We start from the raw sequence: 20,831 nt of genomic DNA on the forward strand, positions 1-20,831 counted from the left end.
TTCGCAGTAAATTATAACGCAGACATATTTACATAGGTCTCTTTTTTATCTATAATATGTTTAGCACCTTTCTATACATTTTTTTCTTTATTTTTTAACATCTTTCTAACATTCATCGAACATTTTTCGCTGTAAATTATAACATAGACATATTCAAATACTTCTACATAGACATACGTCTCGTTTTTGTATAATATTTTTTAACACCTTTCTATACATTTTTTTTATTTTTAACTTCTTTCTGACAATTATTTAACATTTTTCGCAGTAAATTATAACGCAGACATATTTACATAGGTCTCTTTTTTATCTATAATATTTTTAGCACCTTTCTATACATTTTTTTCTTTATTTTTTAACATCTTTCTAACATTCATCGAACATTTTTCGCTGTAAATTATAACATAGACATATTCAAATACTTCTACATAGACATACGTCTCGTTTTTGTATAATATTTTTTAACACCTTTCTATACATTTTTTTTATTTTTAACTTCTTTCTGACAATTATTTAACATTTTTCGCAGTAAATTATAACGCAGACATATTTACATAGGTCTCTTTTTTATCTATAATATTTTTAGCACCTTTCTATACATTTTTTTCTTTATTTTTTAACATCTTTCTAACATTCATCGAACATTTTTCGCTGTAAATTATAACATAGACATATTCAAATACTTCTACATAGACATACGTCTCGTTTTTGTATAATATTTTTTAACACCTTTCTATACATTTTTTTTATTTTTAACTTCTTTCTGACAATTATTTAACATTTTTCGCAGTAAATTATAACGCAGACATATTTACATAGGTATCTTTTTTATCTATAATATTTTTAGCACCTTTCTATACATTTTTTTCTTTATTTTTTAACATCTTTCTAACATTCATCGAACATTTTTCGCTGTAAATTATAACATAGACATATTCAAATACTTCTACATAGACATACGTCTCGTTTTTGTATAATATTTTTTAACACCTTTCTATACATTTTTTTTATTTTTTAACTTCTTTCTGACAATTATTTAACATTTTTCGCAGTAAATTATAACGCAGACATATTTACATAGGTCTCTTTTTTATCTATAATATTTTTAGCACGTTTCTATACATTTTTTTTTTATTTTTTAACATCTTTCTAACATTCATCGAACATTTTTCGTTGTAAATTATAACATAGACATATTCAAATACTTCTACATAGACATACGTCTCGTTTTTGTATAATATTTTTTAACACCTTTCTATACATTTTTTTTATTTTTTAACTTCTTTCTGACAATTATTTAACATTTTTCGCAGTAAATTATAACGCAGACATATTTACATAGGTCTCTTTTTTATCTATAATATTTTTAGCACGTTTCTATACATTTTTTTTTTATTTTTTAACATCTTTCTAACATTCATCGAACATTTTTCGTTGTAAATTATAACATAGACATATTTACATACATCTACATAGACATGTCTCTTTTTTAATAGTATTTTTAGCACCTTTCCATTTTTTTTTTGTATTTTTCAGCATCTTTCTAACATTTATATAACATTTTTCGATGTAAATTTAACATAGACATATTTACTTACGTCTACATAGACATGCGTCAAATTTTTGTATAACATTTTTTAGCCTCTTTCTATACATTTTTAAAAAGAATTTTTTTAAAAATTTCTGATATTCATCCAATAGTTTTCGCTATAAATTATAACAGACAAATTTATAACATCTTTTTATTAGCAGCAACTGTTTGGCGAAACATAGTCACATCTGGCTGTTCGCCACTGAATCTCAAGTACCTATCTACCTACGCAATAATTTGGCCTTGAACTGAACTATCGAAAAGCAGCTCGTTTCGATGTCCTAACCCATTGAACGGGACATAATGCCCACCTATAATGGGAGAATCTTTTAATCCCATCTTTACGAGCAGTACCAACTTCTTCCGGCTGCCTATTAGATGAATGCATTTCCTACAGGCAGCATCCATATCGACTCGGAAGCCTCACGTAAACAGCCATTTGCTCTTCTCCTCTAAGAAGAAGGCTTACGGAGAAAGAGAACGTGTACGGACAGAAAGAAGAAAATGCTGAGGATTACTTTTTGTTTATCAAGTAGATTCCCGCGAATGGTGGCTAGCTGGAAAAAAGCAGAGAATGAGTTCATTACTGTTTATTGGATTTTTTATGCCCAGATAAACAAATATTTCTTTCTCGGAATTCGAATATACGTAGAAAAGAAAAGGGAATATACTTTCTGGAAAGAAAAATAAAATTAGCAGGTAAAGTTTGAGCTGAATGTATAAATTGTTGTAAATGAATATATTTTTTTGTGTGTATATTCTTTGAAATAATTCACTGTGAGGCGCCTTAAAACTTTCTAGCCATCTTTGACGACCAACTTGAATACATCACACTTTAAAGTCATATTTTAGCATGTCGATATTTGTACAGTGATATATTTATTATCTACTAGCTGCCTTTGGCGACCAGCCGGTTCGCCAATCTTAATGCTCGTTAAAATTTTAATAGTTAAATATTTTATGTAATTCCTACTTTAATAGCTTCTTCATCAAATATTTAAAAGCTTCAAATTTTGATAGTCATTTAATTCACTTATAATAATATAAAGTCCTTCAGCCATAACATAATATGTATCTCTCTCATTTTCTCTTAGTTCCGGTAGAATTTATGCTTAAAATTAAAATGGAAATGACTAAACTGCAATTAATATAATAATATTTTTTACTGAAACAAAGCATTTTTTTTAATAATATGATTACTGATAATAGAGTCACTGAGCGTTTAAACTTTATGGGCACTAAAGAATATCTTTCTTAAGTTATGTAATATCTCAAGAATTTGTCAACAAAATTTTCTCAGATTCATCATGAACAGATCGATTAATTAACAATGTTTCATTTTAAATGCATCAAACTTTAAGAAAATAAAATGAATCGTTTAAAATAATCGGTCGAAAACAGGTTTAAAAAAACTACTTAAAAAACGATGTACTTAAAACTATAAGCATATACAAAAAAATATATAACTGACATAAATACAATTTACTTACAAAAGCATGCAACGAACCTAAAAATAATTTAAATCATCCGTTGATAACGGTTGTCATGGCAACAATCAGAATGCGCATGCGTGAATTTTCTTCGCCAGCTCCGGTAACGCAAATGCGGGAATTTTTCTACGCCAGTTGGGGTAACGCTATGCAGATTATACATTTTTAATTTCCTTTATTCTGTGTTATTTTAATTCAAAAGTACTTCAGAATGAATCTGAAGCAATATGTTATGTATATTAATATTTGCTCATGATATACTATCTATAAACTGCTTGATGAGGCGTGCGAAAATTATTCATTGAAACACAGGGGAAATATATTATAAGGGGCAGCTGTAGAAACGATAGAGTAATTAACATTCTTCCTTTTACGCAAAGGCTGATACAATCAAGCCAAATAAAGCCTGGCCAATTACTGTACAAAGACTTTTCGAATTGAAGGTTGAAAATGCTCTTTTTACACAAACTCAAATGCGAAGAGAAGAATACTTTATAGCATTAAGGAAATCATTTTAAAAATATCCTGAAAATATGCTGTATTTAATTAAAGAATTTATGAATTATGAAATGAATGGTCAACATCTTAACAACAATTACTTAATTTCCTTATTTTAGCGTAATTTAATTTACTGAATGTTAAAAAATTCTTCTGGTTTCCTTAAATTGCTATTCCATTTGCTTGCAAACAATAACTACTATCAAAGAGTAAAAATTGATTACTATCTTACAATCAGATTTCATATATTTTAAATGAAAGAAAAATAAAAAAGGAAAAGTTTTGGAAAAAAAAGCTGAGTCCAAGTTAAATTTAAATCGTCTGATCTGAAAATAAATTTAATATTTAGCTCATCGTGATATTATAATAGTCGTTGAAGCTTGCATTTCACAATCTATAAATACAAATAAAATTAATATATAAAAAAAATGTTTGGTTATATAAATATAATAAAAAAAAGTGAGTTTTGTAAATCAATAGTGATACCTTTACAATTATTAGAATGTTTCAAAAATTCTTGGATATGAACATAGTTGCTTGGATTCCGATATTTCAGCGTCAGAGCCTTTCTTTCATATAGAAATTGTGCTATGCTATAATACACTGATTTCATTTTTCTAACTAAAAAAATTATAAGAATATATTAAGTTTAGATTATTTATGCATATATTCCGTGACTTTATGAAATGAGTTAATTTTCTTTTAGTGAGTGAAAAAACTCTTGAGAAATATATAATAGTGTTACGAAATTTCTGGGGTCCGTTTGGATGGTGGGAGTTATAAGGTGTGGAGAACGCTCAAGACACACAGGACAGCACAAAGACGACAACTATTTACAGCACAGAAGACGATTATCTTCAGCTGAGACGTGCAGCATACACAGCAGCATACAACAAGACTCTACTACAGACAGTAGCGCACAGCTTAGTTCAGCACTAGCTTGACTCCGTCGCTGCTCCGCTAATCTCTAGAAGACCAGTTCTTCAGCGTCGATTCCGACTACTCTCCGATGACGACTCCCCGGCAGCTGCAGCTCCTTTTATAGGTCTCAGGAAGCGGAGCTAGAAGCCTCTCAACCAATCAGGAACGTTCGAGGCATATTTCGGTTCCTACTGGACTATTAACAATCTCTAGCCATTTTGCAAAAGATAGGTATATAATTATTCTTTATAATAAATTGCACCTCTTTCATGAGATGTAACAAAAGCAAGAGAAATAAATTGGTTTTTAAATTGATGACAAAATATATTAAGTATAAAAACCATTTTGTATGGATTTATAAAGAATTATTGAATACCTCCTCTTAATTGATATAATTAAAAGCAAATTATTAAATTATTATATTAATAAGACTTATTAAATAATTATATTAATAAGAAAATTATTAAAAGAAAATTTTAAAAAGAATGGATTTTTAGTCCTTAACATTGTGATATTATTATATTTCGGTTTTCTACGGAAGTAAATTTCTTTTACTTATAAATTTTTTTCATAACTAACAGCGATAACATGTGGACACGAAATGTGTACACATGTTAAAAATGTCAGCATCTTCGTAATCAGTATATGTGCAAAAATATCAGTATATTATCATATCAGTATCTTAATCAGTATATGCATAAAAAAATAAAAAGTACAATATTAAAACATAGTTAAAATATTGTTAGATAATTATTAAATACAAATTTATTAATTGTATTGTGTAATGTATTTGCGTTATTACTTCAATATTCAGTAAATTTCATGCTAAAGGAGAGAATTTACAGAGATCGCTTGCGGAGGTTGAATGAATTCCAGTTCATTCACTTTGGTTTTGGTGACGATTTTGCCTGCATTAATCGAGGATCTGAAATATTTGAGAAAATTGGGTATAGCTTAGAACTCGAATTTCATTGTTTGCTCTAGAACAATCGTTGCTTTATCTTTATTAATGGTTGTACTCAGTAGAGATGAGTTCAAGCGAGTAGTTGAGCATATTCTCCGTAATAAGTTCAATTCGAGCACTTTATGCCGTTGGAGCGATTTTCTTCCTCATGTTATTAATTTCTGCAATTGTTCTTTGGGAATGGTTTGCTTATGTTTTATTATATTGGTTTCGTGGAATAAAGCATCGCTATCCTCTATTGTTGAACTTTTCAACGTAAACCCACTAGGCGAATATTTTCCATAGCAATAATGTCTTAAATAAAATTCGATTATCTTTGCTTTATTTAGAAATTTGGCTCTTAAATATATAGTAAAGACAATCTGCATAAAAAAAATTGTATTCATAGTCGTTGAGTGAATGTCTGTGCAAATGCATTTATTAAAATAAAAAAGTGCTCTTGTAAAATATTGTTAATTATTTTGTTCATTGTAGTTAGGAAGAAAATATTATACATAGAATTGGCATCGCTGAATTTCTTTTTTATTTTGATTTATAAGTTAAAATGTTTTTGCTAATGTTAAAAGGTTTTTATGAATTAATATGCTATGGAATTATTGAGAAAGATAATAAAGTTTTAATTAAAAAATCAATTAAAACTTTGGAATGGTCTTTGTTAGTGAACACTTAGACACGAAATAACTACAAAATGTATTACCTTCGAAAGCAATATTGTGTCCTATTGAGTCTTTTAAAACACATCTGCATGTTGCGCGATGCAAAATGTAGATAATAAGCTAGAATGCAAGCATTATAATGTATCAGTCAAAATTCGAAATCGTTTGACATACTTATAATCCATTCGAAATTATTTAGTCATAATAGCAAATATATTATCACAAGAAAATATTGCCGCATTAAAAAGAGGCAGGCGACTCTCCATGGCCGAATGGTCATAGCACTGATCTCATAATCAAGAGATTGTAATTTCGAGTCTCGCCGGAGACAACACGATTCACAGTTTGAGTAAATATTTAATTCTTTGATTTTATGTTTCCCTTTATTTCATGTTCCAGAAGATTCTGGACATTTCTTTAGTTTACCAGACAAGTGTTCTGGATTTTTCTTACTGTCTCTAGAAAAGTATTCTGGAACTTTCTCTGCTTGTATAAAAGCAGAAGATTTGTCAGTCACTCTGTTCTCAGTTCAGAGTTGAGTTAATAAATTGGTTTGGCTGTACTTCTTGTGTGTGTCATTGCGTTCCACACTAAAGTATCTACGTGACAATATATTACCAGGTTAAATGAAGCAATCAACATAAATATTTTAATTTTTGAGAACTGCAGAACAAAATGAAGACCGTTTTCTTAAATTTTGGAGGAATTATTGATTTCAGATAAGGCGGATAGACTTTTTGGTATTTCGAATTCGTAGAAAGAATGTATATTATTTTAAAAGAATTACAAGTTTCTTATATATTGTTGTCTTCTTTCATATTAAATATTTCTTCTGTACCATAATAACAGTGCCACAATAATATTTAAATGGGAATTATTATCAAATGCAGCTGCAAGTTATATTTTAGAGGAAAATTGTGAAACCTTCAACTAAAATCAATGTTTCATTATATCTATCATTTATTTCTGTCTGTGTTTCAATTATTAGGTAAATTAATTATTACGAATTATAATTATTTAATCCACTGATCGAAAGCATATGTTTTATTTCAGTTTTGAAAGTAAAATAATAATAAAAAAAGAATTTCAAAAATATATCTACTTGTTATTGTCGAGTTCTTGATAAATAAAAAAACGAAGAGAGACAGACAGATGAAATTACTTTTTCAGAAAAACAATTTAATTACAACATAATGACCATTTCAAAAATTTGGGTACGTGTTTCTGATAATAAATATCAAGTGAATATATTGTGAATTCTTTGAAAAAATGATACTGTGGACATAGGTATAAAGATTATACAGAAAAATTTGAAAAACTGAGACATATTTCTCTTAGAAAAATTGTATCATAAAATAAGCAGCGCAAATCCCTGAAGTCTTTAAATTTACATAATTTCGAATTTAATGAGTAACAAATAGAAGGATAGTCCTCTAGCAGATATACAGAGAAACAGGTAGTCAACTTCTTGCCGTTGGAAATGTAACGTCATTAAGATTTGTCTAAATTGTTTTATGTGTTAAATGTATTGCATCTGTTAGTTTGTGACTGTAGCTCATTAAATCTTAAATACAATTTTGTTTGAGAAAACCGACGTCTGTCATTCTTAAATCATTCAGCCATGAATAAAGAAAAATCCAATAGTTGAGATTCAACCAATATCAAATGATCTCTCATAGAAAAGGAAAGGAAAGTGTAGATTTACAGCAAAGCAACCCTACCTAGATGTTTAAAATGTAGAATCTAAAATATTAAAAAAATTGAGAAACGATCTGACCATTCAAAATAGTAATTTGGAGCAATAGTTTTAAATTACTATATAATTTTAATCTATGGTTTTGATAGTAAATGCTTCTTGCTACATTTATTTCACCCTTTAAAGGGCCATTTTTTTCTAGTCATATTATGTTAAAATATTTTTAGGCTTGAAATTAGAATAAGAAAAGGGATTCATTTTGCTGATTAGATAAGTTTAATTTGATTAATTAATAAATTTGGTTAATTAATAATTAAGTAACAAATCAAGACAACTCATTTTGTCTGAGATAAAGAACAGAAGCATCTAAGTTTCTGACTTACTAAAAAAAATTGTTAGAACTTATGCCAACCTACATAATTTCATACAATCTACATAAATTTGGTGGGAAGCATACTTCCCACGGTCCTAGAAAGAGTTAATTTGGTGTTATTTTTTATGTATTAAGTAAATTCTATCAACTCCTACTATTGTTAATGAATAGAGAGAGTATTTACAGAACCAGTTTTAATTGAAATACTATTTTTTAGGATAGATAAAAAATTTAAACATTCTGCCCTATGGGGATATTTTTTCATATCATTTTAGTCCAGCTAATAGTTTTATAAAAAATAATATAAAGCAGAAAAGAGTAATGATTTTGTATTGAAAAGTCTAGAACTGTTGAAAATCATTTCGCGTTCCAAAGATTAGCTTGTTAACGCATAACTGGCATCGGAAAAATCTGGCATTGGGATTTAATTTTATCCCATTCATTTGTAACCTGTGTTGGAACCACAAGAAGAGTTCGCTCCATGGAGAACTATACTTATGATTGTAACTGTAATTGTAATTGTTATTGTAAATGTAATCTTGTTACGCCTATGAATGGTCAAGTTTTGTTCCAAATCAATGTAGTTGTATATCCGTGTTTGTTCATTGCAGGACTGTTTTTTTTATCGTTGTTGTTCATTTTGTTCAGCTTCATTTTCATTATTTTGGTTAACAATATTATTTAATCAGTGTTATTTCTTTTGATAAATCGATTTTTTTTGTTTTATTTAATCCTTGAAACTGAATGATTTAAAGCCTACAGTAATATTAAAACATAATAACAATATTTTAAAGAAAGAAATTAGCGGAAGGCTTTTTACACCGTATTTGAATAAATTCATTTTGATTTATAATGTTCAATGACGCAATTCTGTGCATACCTACTAGTCTAAAAATAAAATTTTGAAATTCGGAATTGGAATTTTGAATGTATAAAGCAATTTAAACTGATCATTTATATCAGTCTTACACATCAAATATAGAATTTATGCGAAATTAAAATCAAAATTTTAATAAATGCGGCAGTAACTCTGAATATTTTTATTGCATATACTACTTGTGAGGCTTTCCCGCCACCACAGTAACTTTATGCCCTATATAAAAGAACGAAAATTCGAATGATTACAGAAACTCTACATTCCATTCAATAGGTTAAATTTTGATTTTGATTTGTTTGGAATTTTCTAGCGCAAAACCCATGATGTTAACCATGCTGCTCGAAACAATAGGTAAAATGATATCATTTTGAAACAGTCATCGAAGAACAAAAATGAGGCGAAACTCTAAAATGTAACCAAGAATTAAATAAATGGATAAAAATTTATGGGCTTTAAAAATGCAAAGAGTTGGACACGAGGTATCTTATCAAGCAAGAAAGAAAATGGAGTGCAAAACTTTTGAAAAAACTGTAAACGCAGGGCATTGAAATTTGGGCAATCTGACAATATTGCCGGATTGAAAATAGACTGTCGACTCTCCATGGTTGAATGGACATAGCACTAGTCTCTTAATCAAGAGTTCGAATCCCGCTAGAGACAATGCGATTCACAGTCTATGCAAATATTTAATTCCTTGATTTTATGTTTTCCTTTATTTCATGTTCCAGAAGATTCTGGAAAATACTTTAGTTTACCAGACAAGTGCTCTGGACTTTTCTTACTATCTCCAGAAAAGTATTCTGGAACTTTCCCTGTTAGTATAAAAGCAGAAGATCTGTCAGTTGCTGTATTCTGAGTTCAGAGTTGAATTAATGAATTGGTTTAGCTCTGCTTCTTGTGTGTGTCATTGCGTTCCACACTAAAGTATCTACGTGACAATATGTATGGGGCAGACATTTGACAATTACATCTCGAACACAGAGACGGTTGTTCACCTAGCAACAAGTGAATATGGGTGAATCTAGGTGTGTCCAATGCGTAAAGGAGTTAAAATAGTATCTGCTTTTCTGTTCTCTAAAGATGGCCAAAGTTACACATGGGGTATGATAACATGAAGTTTATTATTTATCTCCAGGTCCCACTGTCTCAGCCATTTAGAATGAATATAGATGTTAAAATGCACACTAGGTGAAAAGGAAGTCAAGATATATTTTTATTTTCATGATGTGGTTGATTAAAAGGATTATTAAGATCAAACGACACCATGATGCCAGTTAAAATGTAAAAATAAAAAAAGAAAGAAAGAAAGAATTTAACATTAATTTATCTTTTACGTAACTTTGTTGTCTGACAAATAATGAATCAAATGCAATATAATAAGTTTCAGATAATAAAACCACAAGCTTAATAGAATTTATTTAACTAAAAGAATTGGAATATATGAAGGAATATAGATGTATTCGACAATATGTTCTTACTCAGAAGTATTGGATGTCGCCTAATTCAATTTTATCTCCTCATTCCAGGAGGCATAATATCTGTCAATAGAACGCAGACGACTTTTTTTCTGTTTTTGACAAATTACTTCCGTTCGCTAATTAGATAAAAGTACAGAACAGAAACATTCTCATTGACTCTGAAAAGATCCACTGAAAAAAAACAGTTTCTTTACATTTTTTTATCTTTTGTAAAGAAAGTACAGAGCTAAGAGGAAACTTGTTGAGTAAGAAAGAAAGAGAGCTTCGGATTGCTTTTTGCAAACAAATAGAAGCCTGAGTGCTGGATTGCAAAATAATATATATATATATATATATATATATATATATATATATATATATATATATATATATATATATATATATATATATATATATATATATATAAATTTTATTTTTGTTTCTAGCATGTTCAAATGCCGTATTTCAGAATTGTTATTAAATAAAGTAAACGTTGATAACTAGTGAGTAAGCTTTATCCATTATGTTACCTATCTATTCAAATTAGAAATAAATAAATTGAAATTAATTATATAATGGAAATTATATATATATAGAGAGAGAGAGAGAGAGAAAAATGATTTACTTAAAAGAAGGCGCAACGATGCACAAATGCAGAAGTAAGAAAAGGCGCGAAACAAATGATTACTAGTATAACATGGATTTTCTAACCACATGTCAATTCAATACACGTGTTGACCTTTGTCTAGGGCAACGAAAGGATCACTTTCATTTGATACGTAGAAATGATTGCGCAGTAATTTTTATACAGTTTCAGTTGAATTAATCAAACAGAAGTGAAATTGCGTCAGGAAATAAGTGCATGAAATTACTATGGGCTAAATTAAGATAAAGCTTTGGAAATTAATTTGGTTTAAATTAAGAGTTTAATATATATATACTTTCATTTTTAATTTTTCTATATATATATATATATATATATATATATATATATATATATATATATATATATATATATATATATATATATACTTTCATTTTTAATTTTTCTAGCTGGCAAAATTTTTTATTCTCGGCTGATTTTGAGATGAAATAACTGCTGTGCTGTCGTAGTTCTACGTCAACCTTTTAAAAACGCATCTGCTCTCAAAGAAGCATACGTAATAATAATGCAACACTGGTAAAAGCAGGTAAAATATATATATATGCGATTAAAGGATGATCAAAATTGTCATTTTTGCTTTATTCATTGCCTACGCTATTTCGAGCTTCAATATTCATTGCCTACTAGATTTAGAGCTTCAAAACAACATCATGTTCTCACGTGTAAATATTAAGCTTAAATTGCAAAAAAAAAAAAAGAATAAAATGGAATTTAAAAAAATGAAGTAAATGATGAATTTGGCCTGAAGAGTTTATCATTATCCTCAAGCAGGGATTCAAGCCAGGGAGTTTTTTCTGTGTCAGATCAGATTTGCATCAAAGTATTAACCCCTTGTGACACAAAAATCCCTTAAAAATTGTGATTTTAGGAAGACAAGAATTGTTATAAATAAAGTAATAATATTAAAATTAGGCAATAATCAACAAAATACTAATGTAGTAAACAAATCCTTCAAAATTCAAATTTAAGCCAAACCACAACAAAATCGAATCAAATCAAACTACTACAAGACAATTATCCAACTATAAAATCCAAAACAACATTAATAAGATATAAAGGCAAAGAGCATACCTGTTGAATGCAAATCTACTCTAAACCGTTTTCAGGAAAAAAACTAAACTTATTCCTGATTATTCCTAAACTTATAAACCGATTCCTAAAACTTAATCCTCCTTTAAAACCCTTTGGAGTCGAGCACAATATGTTGACGAATTTAAGGTGTCAGATCTCTGAATCTGCAAACCACATTTTAGAAATTATATGTCTTTCTATGAACACAATAATTCAAAAACAATTTGAGCTCAAAGGTTGATGGAATTTTGTTTATGGTCCTTGCATCAAATTTGTAGACTTGTATCAAATTTTGAACTGAAGTCCTTCAGATAAAGTCTGTTTGTACTGCTGTTTTCGCATAAAATTTAAGAAGGTAATTTAGAAATGGAAAAAGATAGATTAAATTTGGACAGGCGTTTTATCATGCAAATTGTAAATAAGCATCATCTGGAGCTGAATGCATTTTGATATATTTTGGCATGTTTCTGCAAAATCTACAACTCACAGACATTTGGTATTGTGCTTTGTAACTACAACTGTAATTATGTGTCAAATTTTGATTCCGAGAGCTGAAATAAAAAGAATGGAAAAAACCGTATACTTGTGATTAATCGCAGGATAATAAATTGCTTTATAACTAATCTTCATCATGGTATGAGATTAATATTACACAACTACCGATTTTCTTAACTATGCTTGGAGGCTCATAATTCTTATCCGCGGAAAAATATCTTACTGTTGTTGCTATGGCGCTTGACATAGACAAGCCCACTGACGAAGTCAGTCATTTGAAGCCAAGGGTGCGTCTCTTGTTTTTCAGTAGAGCCATCTAGGGCCAAAAGTACGTCTTAGCTACTCAAGCGTCACAACCCTTTTTACGGGGCGGACTTCATTCAGGCATTTCATTCACTCATCCACAGATCTTAATTTAGACCTGAAACAGAGAACGATCACCCCTGATCCAGCACCTCCATTGGTATTACTTTCGACATGGAGGATTTTGTGACCACGACAGATTTATACGTGCGCCAGCCACCACACACATGGAGAGTCTTTGTCCTGTGGGGTTCGAACCCAAAGGATGCGAATCTAATGCCCTACCAACCAGGCTATCCCGACCCCTGTAAAACATCTGACCATTCGTAGTGTTTGCATTGCTGCTCAAGGTCCGAAGTATTATGCAGTTCGTGGGGGGAGGAGGGCATCTTTTTCAGAGAGCATTCAAAGAATTTTTGGGGTGAACAATGAAGCAGTTTTTTTTCCATCATTATCCGCTAAAAAACAGGTGAAATTTTTATACTTAATATTTTTTACAGAGTTAGAGAAATTTCAAACTTACAGAGATTTCAAAATATATGAAATTCTAATGTAAATATCGAAAGGATGTTCAAAACAATAGTTCAAAACATGATAAAAATGTATTAGCATACAATTTTAAATTTCATTCGCCTGTCGTTATAATCATAAAAAAATTAATCACATTTTTTAATCAACACTAAAAATTAAAAAAAAAAATGCTTTTAAATTCATTATAAAATTCATATGTGTAAATGTATTAAATTAAGCAGTTATAATATTATTGTAAAATATCTCTGAATTCATTAAAAAGTTTATTAAAATTAGAGAGGAAAATCTTAAAAGAATACAATTTTTAAACTCGAAAAGCCAATTTCTTGAATTTTAATTTCGCACAATAATATGCTCTGAAGCTAATGAAAAAACATTTAATTAAATTTTTACTCATTTAATTAAAATTTTGTGATATAAACATTATTACATTAAACGCTATATGAAAACCTAATCCTTTCTATTCATTTCAGTGTAAACGTAATTGGACAAATTGCAGATATTCACTTAAAGCGAAGCTAAAATTAATGACAATAAATATTTATTATTTACAGATTCAGAGTACCAAGAATTCAGTCATCAAAAGAAATAAAACTTTTTATATAAAAAATTGCTTTTGCGAAGGACTTCTGTGTAATTGTGCTGATGCAATTTCATTTCAGCTAATCCATTATTCATCATCAAATTTTAAATTTCGTGAAACTTTTTATAAATTACAAGCTGTACCCAACCACGAGTCGTTGTAGCTGTTATATTTCTCCATAATTCTTTGGAGTTGAAGGAAAATAGTTGATCAGTATGATTGCAAACAATGTTCGAATTTGATTTGGATTTGCAGTATTGCAAGCGTCGGTAATACATACATCCCAGTATCGGCTGTTTCCCGATAAGTTTAAAACTTAAAGTGCACTGAGTAAAGAGGTACCGCTGGCAATTTTCAATTACAGTGCATTCTCGAGTATCTGGCCTATGCGGCGGAACGACTGGCCGGATAACAAAAAAGCCGGACACATCGGAGTTCAATGAATTCCTTTCTTTGCCCACCAATTCCAAAAGACAAAGTTTTTATCCACAACTCACTGTTATAATACGAATTTTCTCACTTCTTATTGAATACTAAGTTCTCCATTTATCTCAATTTGATTGCAGCCGTGGCCTGGTGAATCATAGAAGCAGTTGCCGGTACCACGTCTAGTTAAAATAGAAGGTTCTGTACTGGCAGTTTATGTATGTTTATATGCTGCACTGCACGTCTCAAGAATTAATTAGAGAAAAAGTAAGTTAAAGGCTAAAAACTGTTCACATTTCAATATAAATTCTGTTATTCCCAATTTAAATGCAAGAAACATAAACAAAGCCTCAGCATATATCGTAAACCTAAGAAAACTGGCTCAAACTGATTTTATTCTTTAGTGATAAATGATTATACAGATATGAAAAGGTAACACTAAGATAAGGGACAAAACTTACAGTTTTCAGGTTTTGAAAAAGTCTTTAATAGACGACTTAATGGTTGCCTTGCCTTCCTCGTTTAATTACAATAAAAGAACATTAGGCCGGATAGTACGGAAACCGGATAGTCTCGAACTGTGTACTCGGGAGTTATAAGATGTTGTAATAGGCATATTTACTGACAAGCAGCGAGCAAGTGTTCGTAAGCAAATAAAAGCAGCGAGCAAGTGTTCGTTAATGAGCATTGCAGAATTGCTGGTCGTTAAACTTCATTCGCAAGCAACAATTTAGATTTCAGGAATTCAACCAAAAATGTGCAAGTGCTCCATCATCCATTAACAAAATGTTCTGGCGTACAACTGTCGGTGTTGTCTGCAGTATACGAGGAGGAACGTGCTGGAAGAAAAGAAGGTGCTTTGTGCCATTGAAGCGTTCGGGTACAAGATACGATCCCACGAGATGACCCTGCCACGATGTTAATATCAAACTCATGTTGTGCATTCATAGAGATAGTGATGTCGAATGATATAATATTCCTCTGGAGCGTGTTAAATCCCATTCTCTCATAAAGCAGGCATTATCTGAGAATGAAACTCTATCAGAAAAGTGTACATCTTCCTGTGTGGCAGCAAGAATCTAGCGTGCGAACTCCACTCGATTTGTGATTTTCACTGAAAAATGTTAGCTGTGACCCTATGTTTTCTGGTGATTTTTCATCTACTTAATGCCTATTATACTCTTCTGAATTTATTCTTTCGAATTTGACAACGCTCTCTGCGAACATCGGTTCTGATGTTGCAGCGATGTTTTCTGGTTCCCATTTTAGTTTTTCTTGAATATCTTAAAAACTCCCGAGTTTTCCCACTACATGCTTATATCAAATTATAGAATGTAAAATTCCTTACATTTTCAAGCTTTTATTTTTCTTCAAATTTTAATATTTTTGCAAATATGTATTCTAAATTACTTTTTCTTTTTCACTAATTTACGACCCCCTAGATCATCAAATGTGCATGTTACCTGCATGAAAATAAACTTTTAAAAATGTGCTTTCATTTTCAAAAAAATCATTGTTAAAACATCATTAGTTATATTTGTATTAATTTTTACAGTTTCAACAATTCTCGAACTTCCTATATTTTTGCGATTTTCTCCTACTAAACGACATTTGGAACCCTATGTTGTATAATGATTTTTTTATCCTCTTGATGCCTATTATCACCCCTCGGAATTTGTCGGACGAATTCGGCAACACCCTGTATAAAACCACGCTCGTATTCGAATGCAACGTTGTATCAAAATTTGAAAGCAGTCGTGCAAAACTTTCGAAGATGCAAGATTTTGAACAAACGAACATTTACATTTTTATTTATATAGATTAGAACAACCATAACATTTCAAAAGCCAATATGTGTGAAAAGAAATTCCATATATACATAGATCATGACATGCGATTAAAAGAATTGTATTTTTTTAATTTAAATTCCAAAAATAAGTATTCTTTTCATGATTACAAGGTTTTGTTCAGATTTTTAAATCAAAATATGCTAGAAATCAGAATATTTGTGGTGCAGTAATTATCGCCAATCTTAATAGAAAGACATTTTGCCAATAATAAAGAGAAACGTTACAAAGCAAATACCTTAAACCTGACGCCATGTTCTGATTGAAGCTTTCGACTCTATTGTGAGGCTAAATAGATTTCGAACTAGATTAACTTCTGTTTGTCTAGAAAGCCATTAAACTTAAGACAATAAATCCCTTTTTATCTTTGAATACAATAGATACCTGCTTCTTTTTTTTCGGTCTTTCCTTCGATCGATCCAGTTAGTTAAGAAAACGTACAGTAAGATTTTTAATTTATATTTATATTCGAACCATATTGTTTTTCAGAAATTTTTTAAAGGTTACAGTCTCTTTGAAGAAAGTGAAAATAATTTCAAATAATACAATTACGTAACTGCTTTTAATTCAGATATAATTGGTAATGCAATTAATAGAGAGAAAGAGTCCCTACTTTTCAAAATATGTGTTATTGCTATGGTAAATGTATGAAGTTTTCTTTTTTGATATCAACTTCAATGATTAATATCTCCACAAATATTAGAGATGAATGTGTGTATGTTGGCTTGCTACAGACCAGGCCGTTTAATATAGGACTATTGCTTTAGACAAGTAAACAATTTAAGCTATGGCGTGTAACACTGGAGTGATCACTTTTTTCAAATTGCGATAAGAATATACATTTTTAGATGCTAAATGCGTTTTCTTTATCTAGCTCTTTGCAATTTAAATTTATCAAGATCATTTGTATTTGAACAGCCAGACAGACAGACTTCTTGGAATGAATTTCGTTCAAAACTTGACAGAAATAATACAAATTTGGTTTAAAGTCTATTAACCAAATTTCTTTCATCTAGTTCAAAACATTTTTGAGATACAGGTGATTATCAAAATAATGGAAACACATGTGAATAAAAGTAACATTTTTGAATGCGCTTCGTAAGCATTAAAATATAATTATAGCCACCAATGTATATATTCTGAAAGTACGTATTAGTTTTATTCAAGTTCTGTAATTCTTGGATGTTTTTCAATGTTGGACCTCTCAGATGTTTAAAGATACCAAATTGTAGGACTCCGTCTAGCTGAAGCAAGTGTGACCGAAACATCCAAACTTCTCGGCGTTACTAGAGGTACGGTATCTAATGTCATGACGGCATACACACAGCGTGACAAGACAAGCTCGGCAAAGCAAAATAGTGGACGGAAAGAGAAACTCAGTGAAAGAGACCGACAAGTATTGAAGCGGACTGTAATGTCTCAAAAGCGAACAACTGCAGCAAAAATGACCGCGGAGATCAATACCCATCTGGATTCTCCAGTGTCAGTTAGAAAGCGCCTTCATAAACAGAACATTTATGGCAGAGCAGCAATTCTTAAGGCACTTGGCATAGATGTTAATGATAATCATCGTCTACAGTGGTGTCGCACTCACAAAACCTGGTCGATTGATAAGCAGAAGAAAGTAATATGGAAAGTAGTTTTCTGTTGGACCAATCGTAAACCTAAAAGGAAGGATCACTGGGGAGAAGTATAGATAAATTTTAGATTACCAGGTCCATCCTATGATGAAAACTTTGTTTCCTGCAAGAGATGGAATTTTCCAGAATGATAATATACCTATCTTTGCGGTGAGACTTGCTCAATCATGGTTTGATGAACACGAGGATGAAGTGAAATATCTGCCCTGGACTGCTCACTCACCAGACCTCAATATAATTGAGCCGTTATGGTCTATTTTCGAGCATTCAATACGGAATAGATATCCTCTACTGGCATCTCTCCTAGAACTTTCACAATATCTCCACGACGAATGGTGCAATATTCCTCTAAATACTATTCAACACTTGTGTGAATCGATTCCTAGCCAAATCGAAGCTGTTTTACATGCCAAAGGCGGTCCTACACCATACTAATAAGGGATTCTTTACAAATATAAGATGTTTCCATTATTTTGATAATCACCTGTATCTTAATCACAGGGGGACGTAATGATACAATAATTATATACGAAATCAGGGTGGTTTTAAACGCAAAGATTCGTCAAAATCTCGAGTTTGAATGTTTCGGTGATAACAATACTTCCTATAAACTGCGTATACGCTAAAGTAAGAAAAACATCAAAACGCTTTGTGGATAGATCGTTGGATTTAGAGAACATAACAGTTATTTCACGTGCTTACTTCTGGCGCTGCTGACATTAATTAATTAATGATTTTCATAATTTTCTTCGATTTTTTTTAGATTCCGCCCTTCCCCAACCCCACAGTAAATTTGGGGTACATCATAGCACAAAATTTATTTTTGCATCACTTTAGTATTCGAAGCATAAAGTTTCAACGGGATCAATTTTATTCCTGTGTAATCGTTTTATACAATTTTATTAAATTTTTAAGTAATTTTACAACATTTATTTTATTTTTTTCAGTTACTGCGTTTAGACACACGTACATGTATCAACAGTCTTATATATGTCTTTTTTGCGCCTATGACATCTCTGCTATGTGTAATTCTGCTAAGAGCAAATTTTAAAAATTTTATAAAAATGAAGCCTAAAACATTATTATGTACGATATTTCGGTCTAAAGGCTCACATCTCTGTTGAAACTTTACATTAAAACAATGGCTTTCTTAAACATTGATTAATTTATTGCCACAATTTCATTTACTATGTAATAGATAATTCAAACTAGAAAATAAAACACCTCTCGACCATTTTCTCGAGAATTTTATCCATTAAAAAAAGATTGTCAGAATGGATTCTTTAGCGGTAAATGATTTGAAGATATTATGGTTGTTGATTTTAAATTCATCTTATTGCAAAAAAAAGGTTTAATTGTGGATAATAATGGTGATTAGATGAATTATTATTAAATTTATACATCATGAGATAATTTTATTAATAGATAATGATAATGATAATGATGCACAGTTATATTATTCTACAGAATTTTTCTCCTTTCCTTAGAATCGCCATTTAAAAACAATAACTATTATGATTATGAGTAAATAGAAGCTGTTATAACCGGCTAAAATCTCAACTACGTTTCGTACGTTTATTGATATCTTCGTTCCATACTTCATTCAAAATTGCGTGGTTTACTGCAGGAAGACTATTATAGTATGTCATATCATTCTAGAAATCGGAGAGATACGACTGTCAGCAACAGCTGGATCGCTCACACGATTACGACAGGCTCAGTATATATATTATCAAAAAGATGTGCCAGAACTCTTTGATGGTTTTATTGCGCTTAACATTGTCAAAGAAATGTCAGAATTTGTTTTTTTACCATGGTTCAAATATTTTCTTCGTAATAGGAATGTTATAAAGTTAAGCAGAATGAAAAGGTATTAAATAGTGTCCGCCATTTTATCGTTCCTTAGCTAATTGCTTTTCCCTAAATTACTTCTTAAAAAAACAATTTAAGCAGAATTATCCACGTTTGCAACGGAATTTCTGGTGAAAAGGATATTAACGTGTAAAATATTTTATAAAAAATACTGACAATCGTTAGGGATTTAATGTTTTTTTTCTTTCAAAATAAAAAAGGAAAGAACGTTTACAAATAAATGCGAGACCATTTTAGCATTATTTATTATACAAATTCATGAACCTGCAAACTTATCGTTTGAATCCTTTTTCCACAGCACATATAGAATAACATCACTACATGGAACATTACTGATTGGTAAAAGGTTGGATCGTGTTCGGAAAAAAATTTACATTTAAACATAGTAATTTTTCTAATACTCATGCTATTTGTTATTAGTGTCGCGAAAAAGACAATTTTTTTAAAATACATAATTAAAGAAAGTAGTAAGTAAAATATGTAACTTCTATGAGTCAAATCTTCTGAATAGGTTGCCATACATATAAACAAGCTCTCTGTTCGTTGGATGATATAAAACTCGTTTCGAATGAAGTTGACTGCCCGAAGATAAGAGAAAAAAAGGCTAATGTTATTTCATGTTATGATATTTCGGATTATAGATTTAAAACTTATTTTATTATCCAAAAGTGTTGTATTTAACCGCACAACCTCATTTTCTTGTTTTTTTTTTGTTTGTTTTTTAATCTTTAAAAGTAAAGCATAGTCAACTCAAAGAATTTTAAAAAATAGTGTGGCTCTTCGTGTACCTACATTTTAGCATGGTCTTCATAGAGTATCTTCAATCTCACAAGAAACACGCTAAAATGGTCTTCCCAAAAATTTCCTGCATTTTCT

Source organism: Argiope bruennichi, chromosome 7, assembly GCF_947563725.1.
Source record: "Argiope bruennichi chromosome 7, qqArgBrue1.1, whole genome shotgun sequence".
In the NCBI taxonomy this organism is placed as follows: Eukaryota; Metazoa; Arthropoda; class Arachnida; order Araneae; family Araneidae; genus Argiope; species Argiope bruennichi.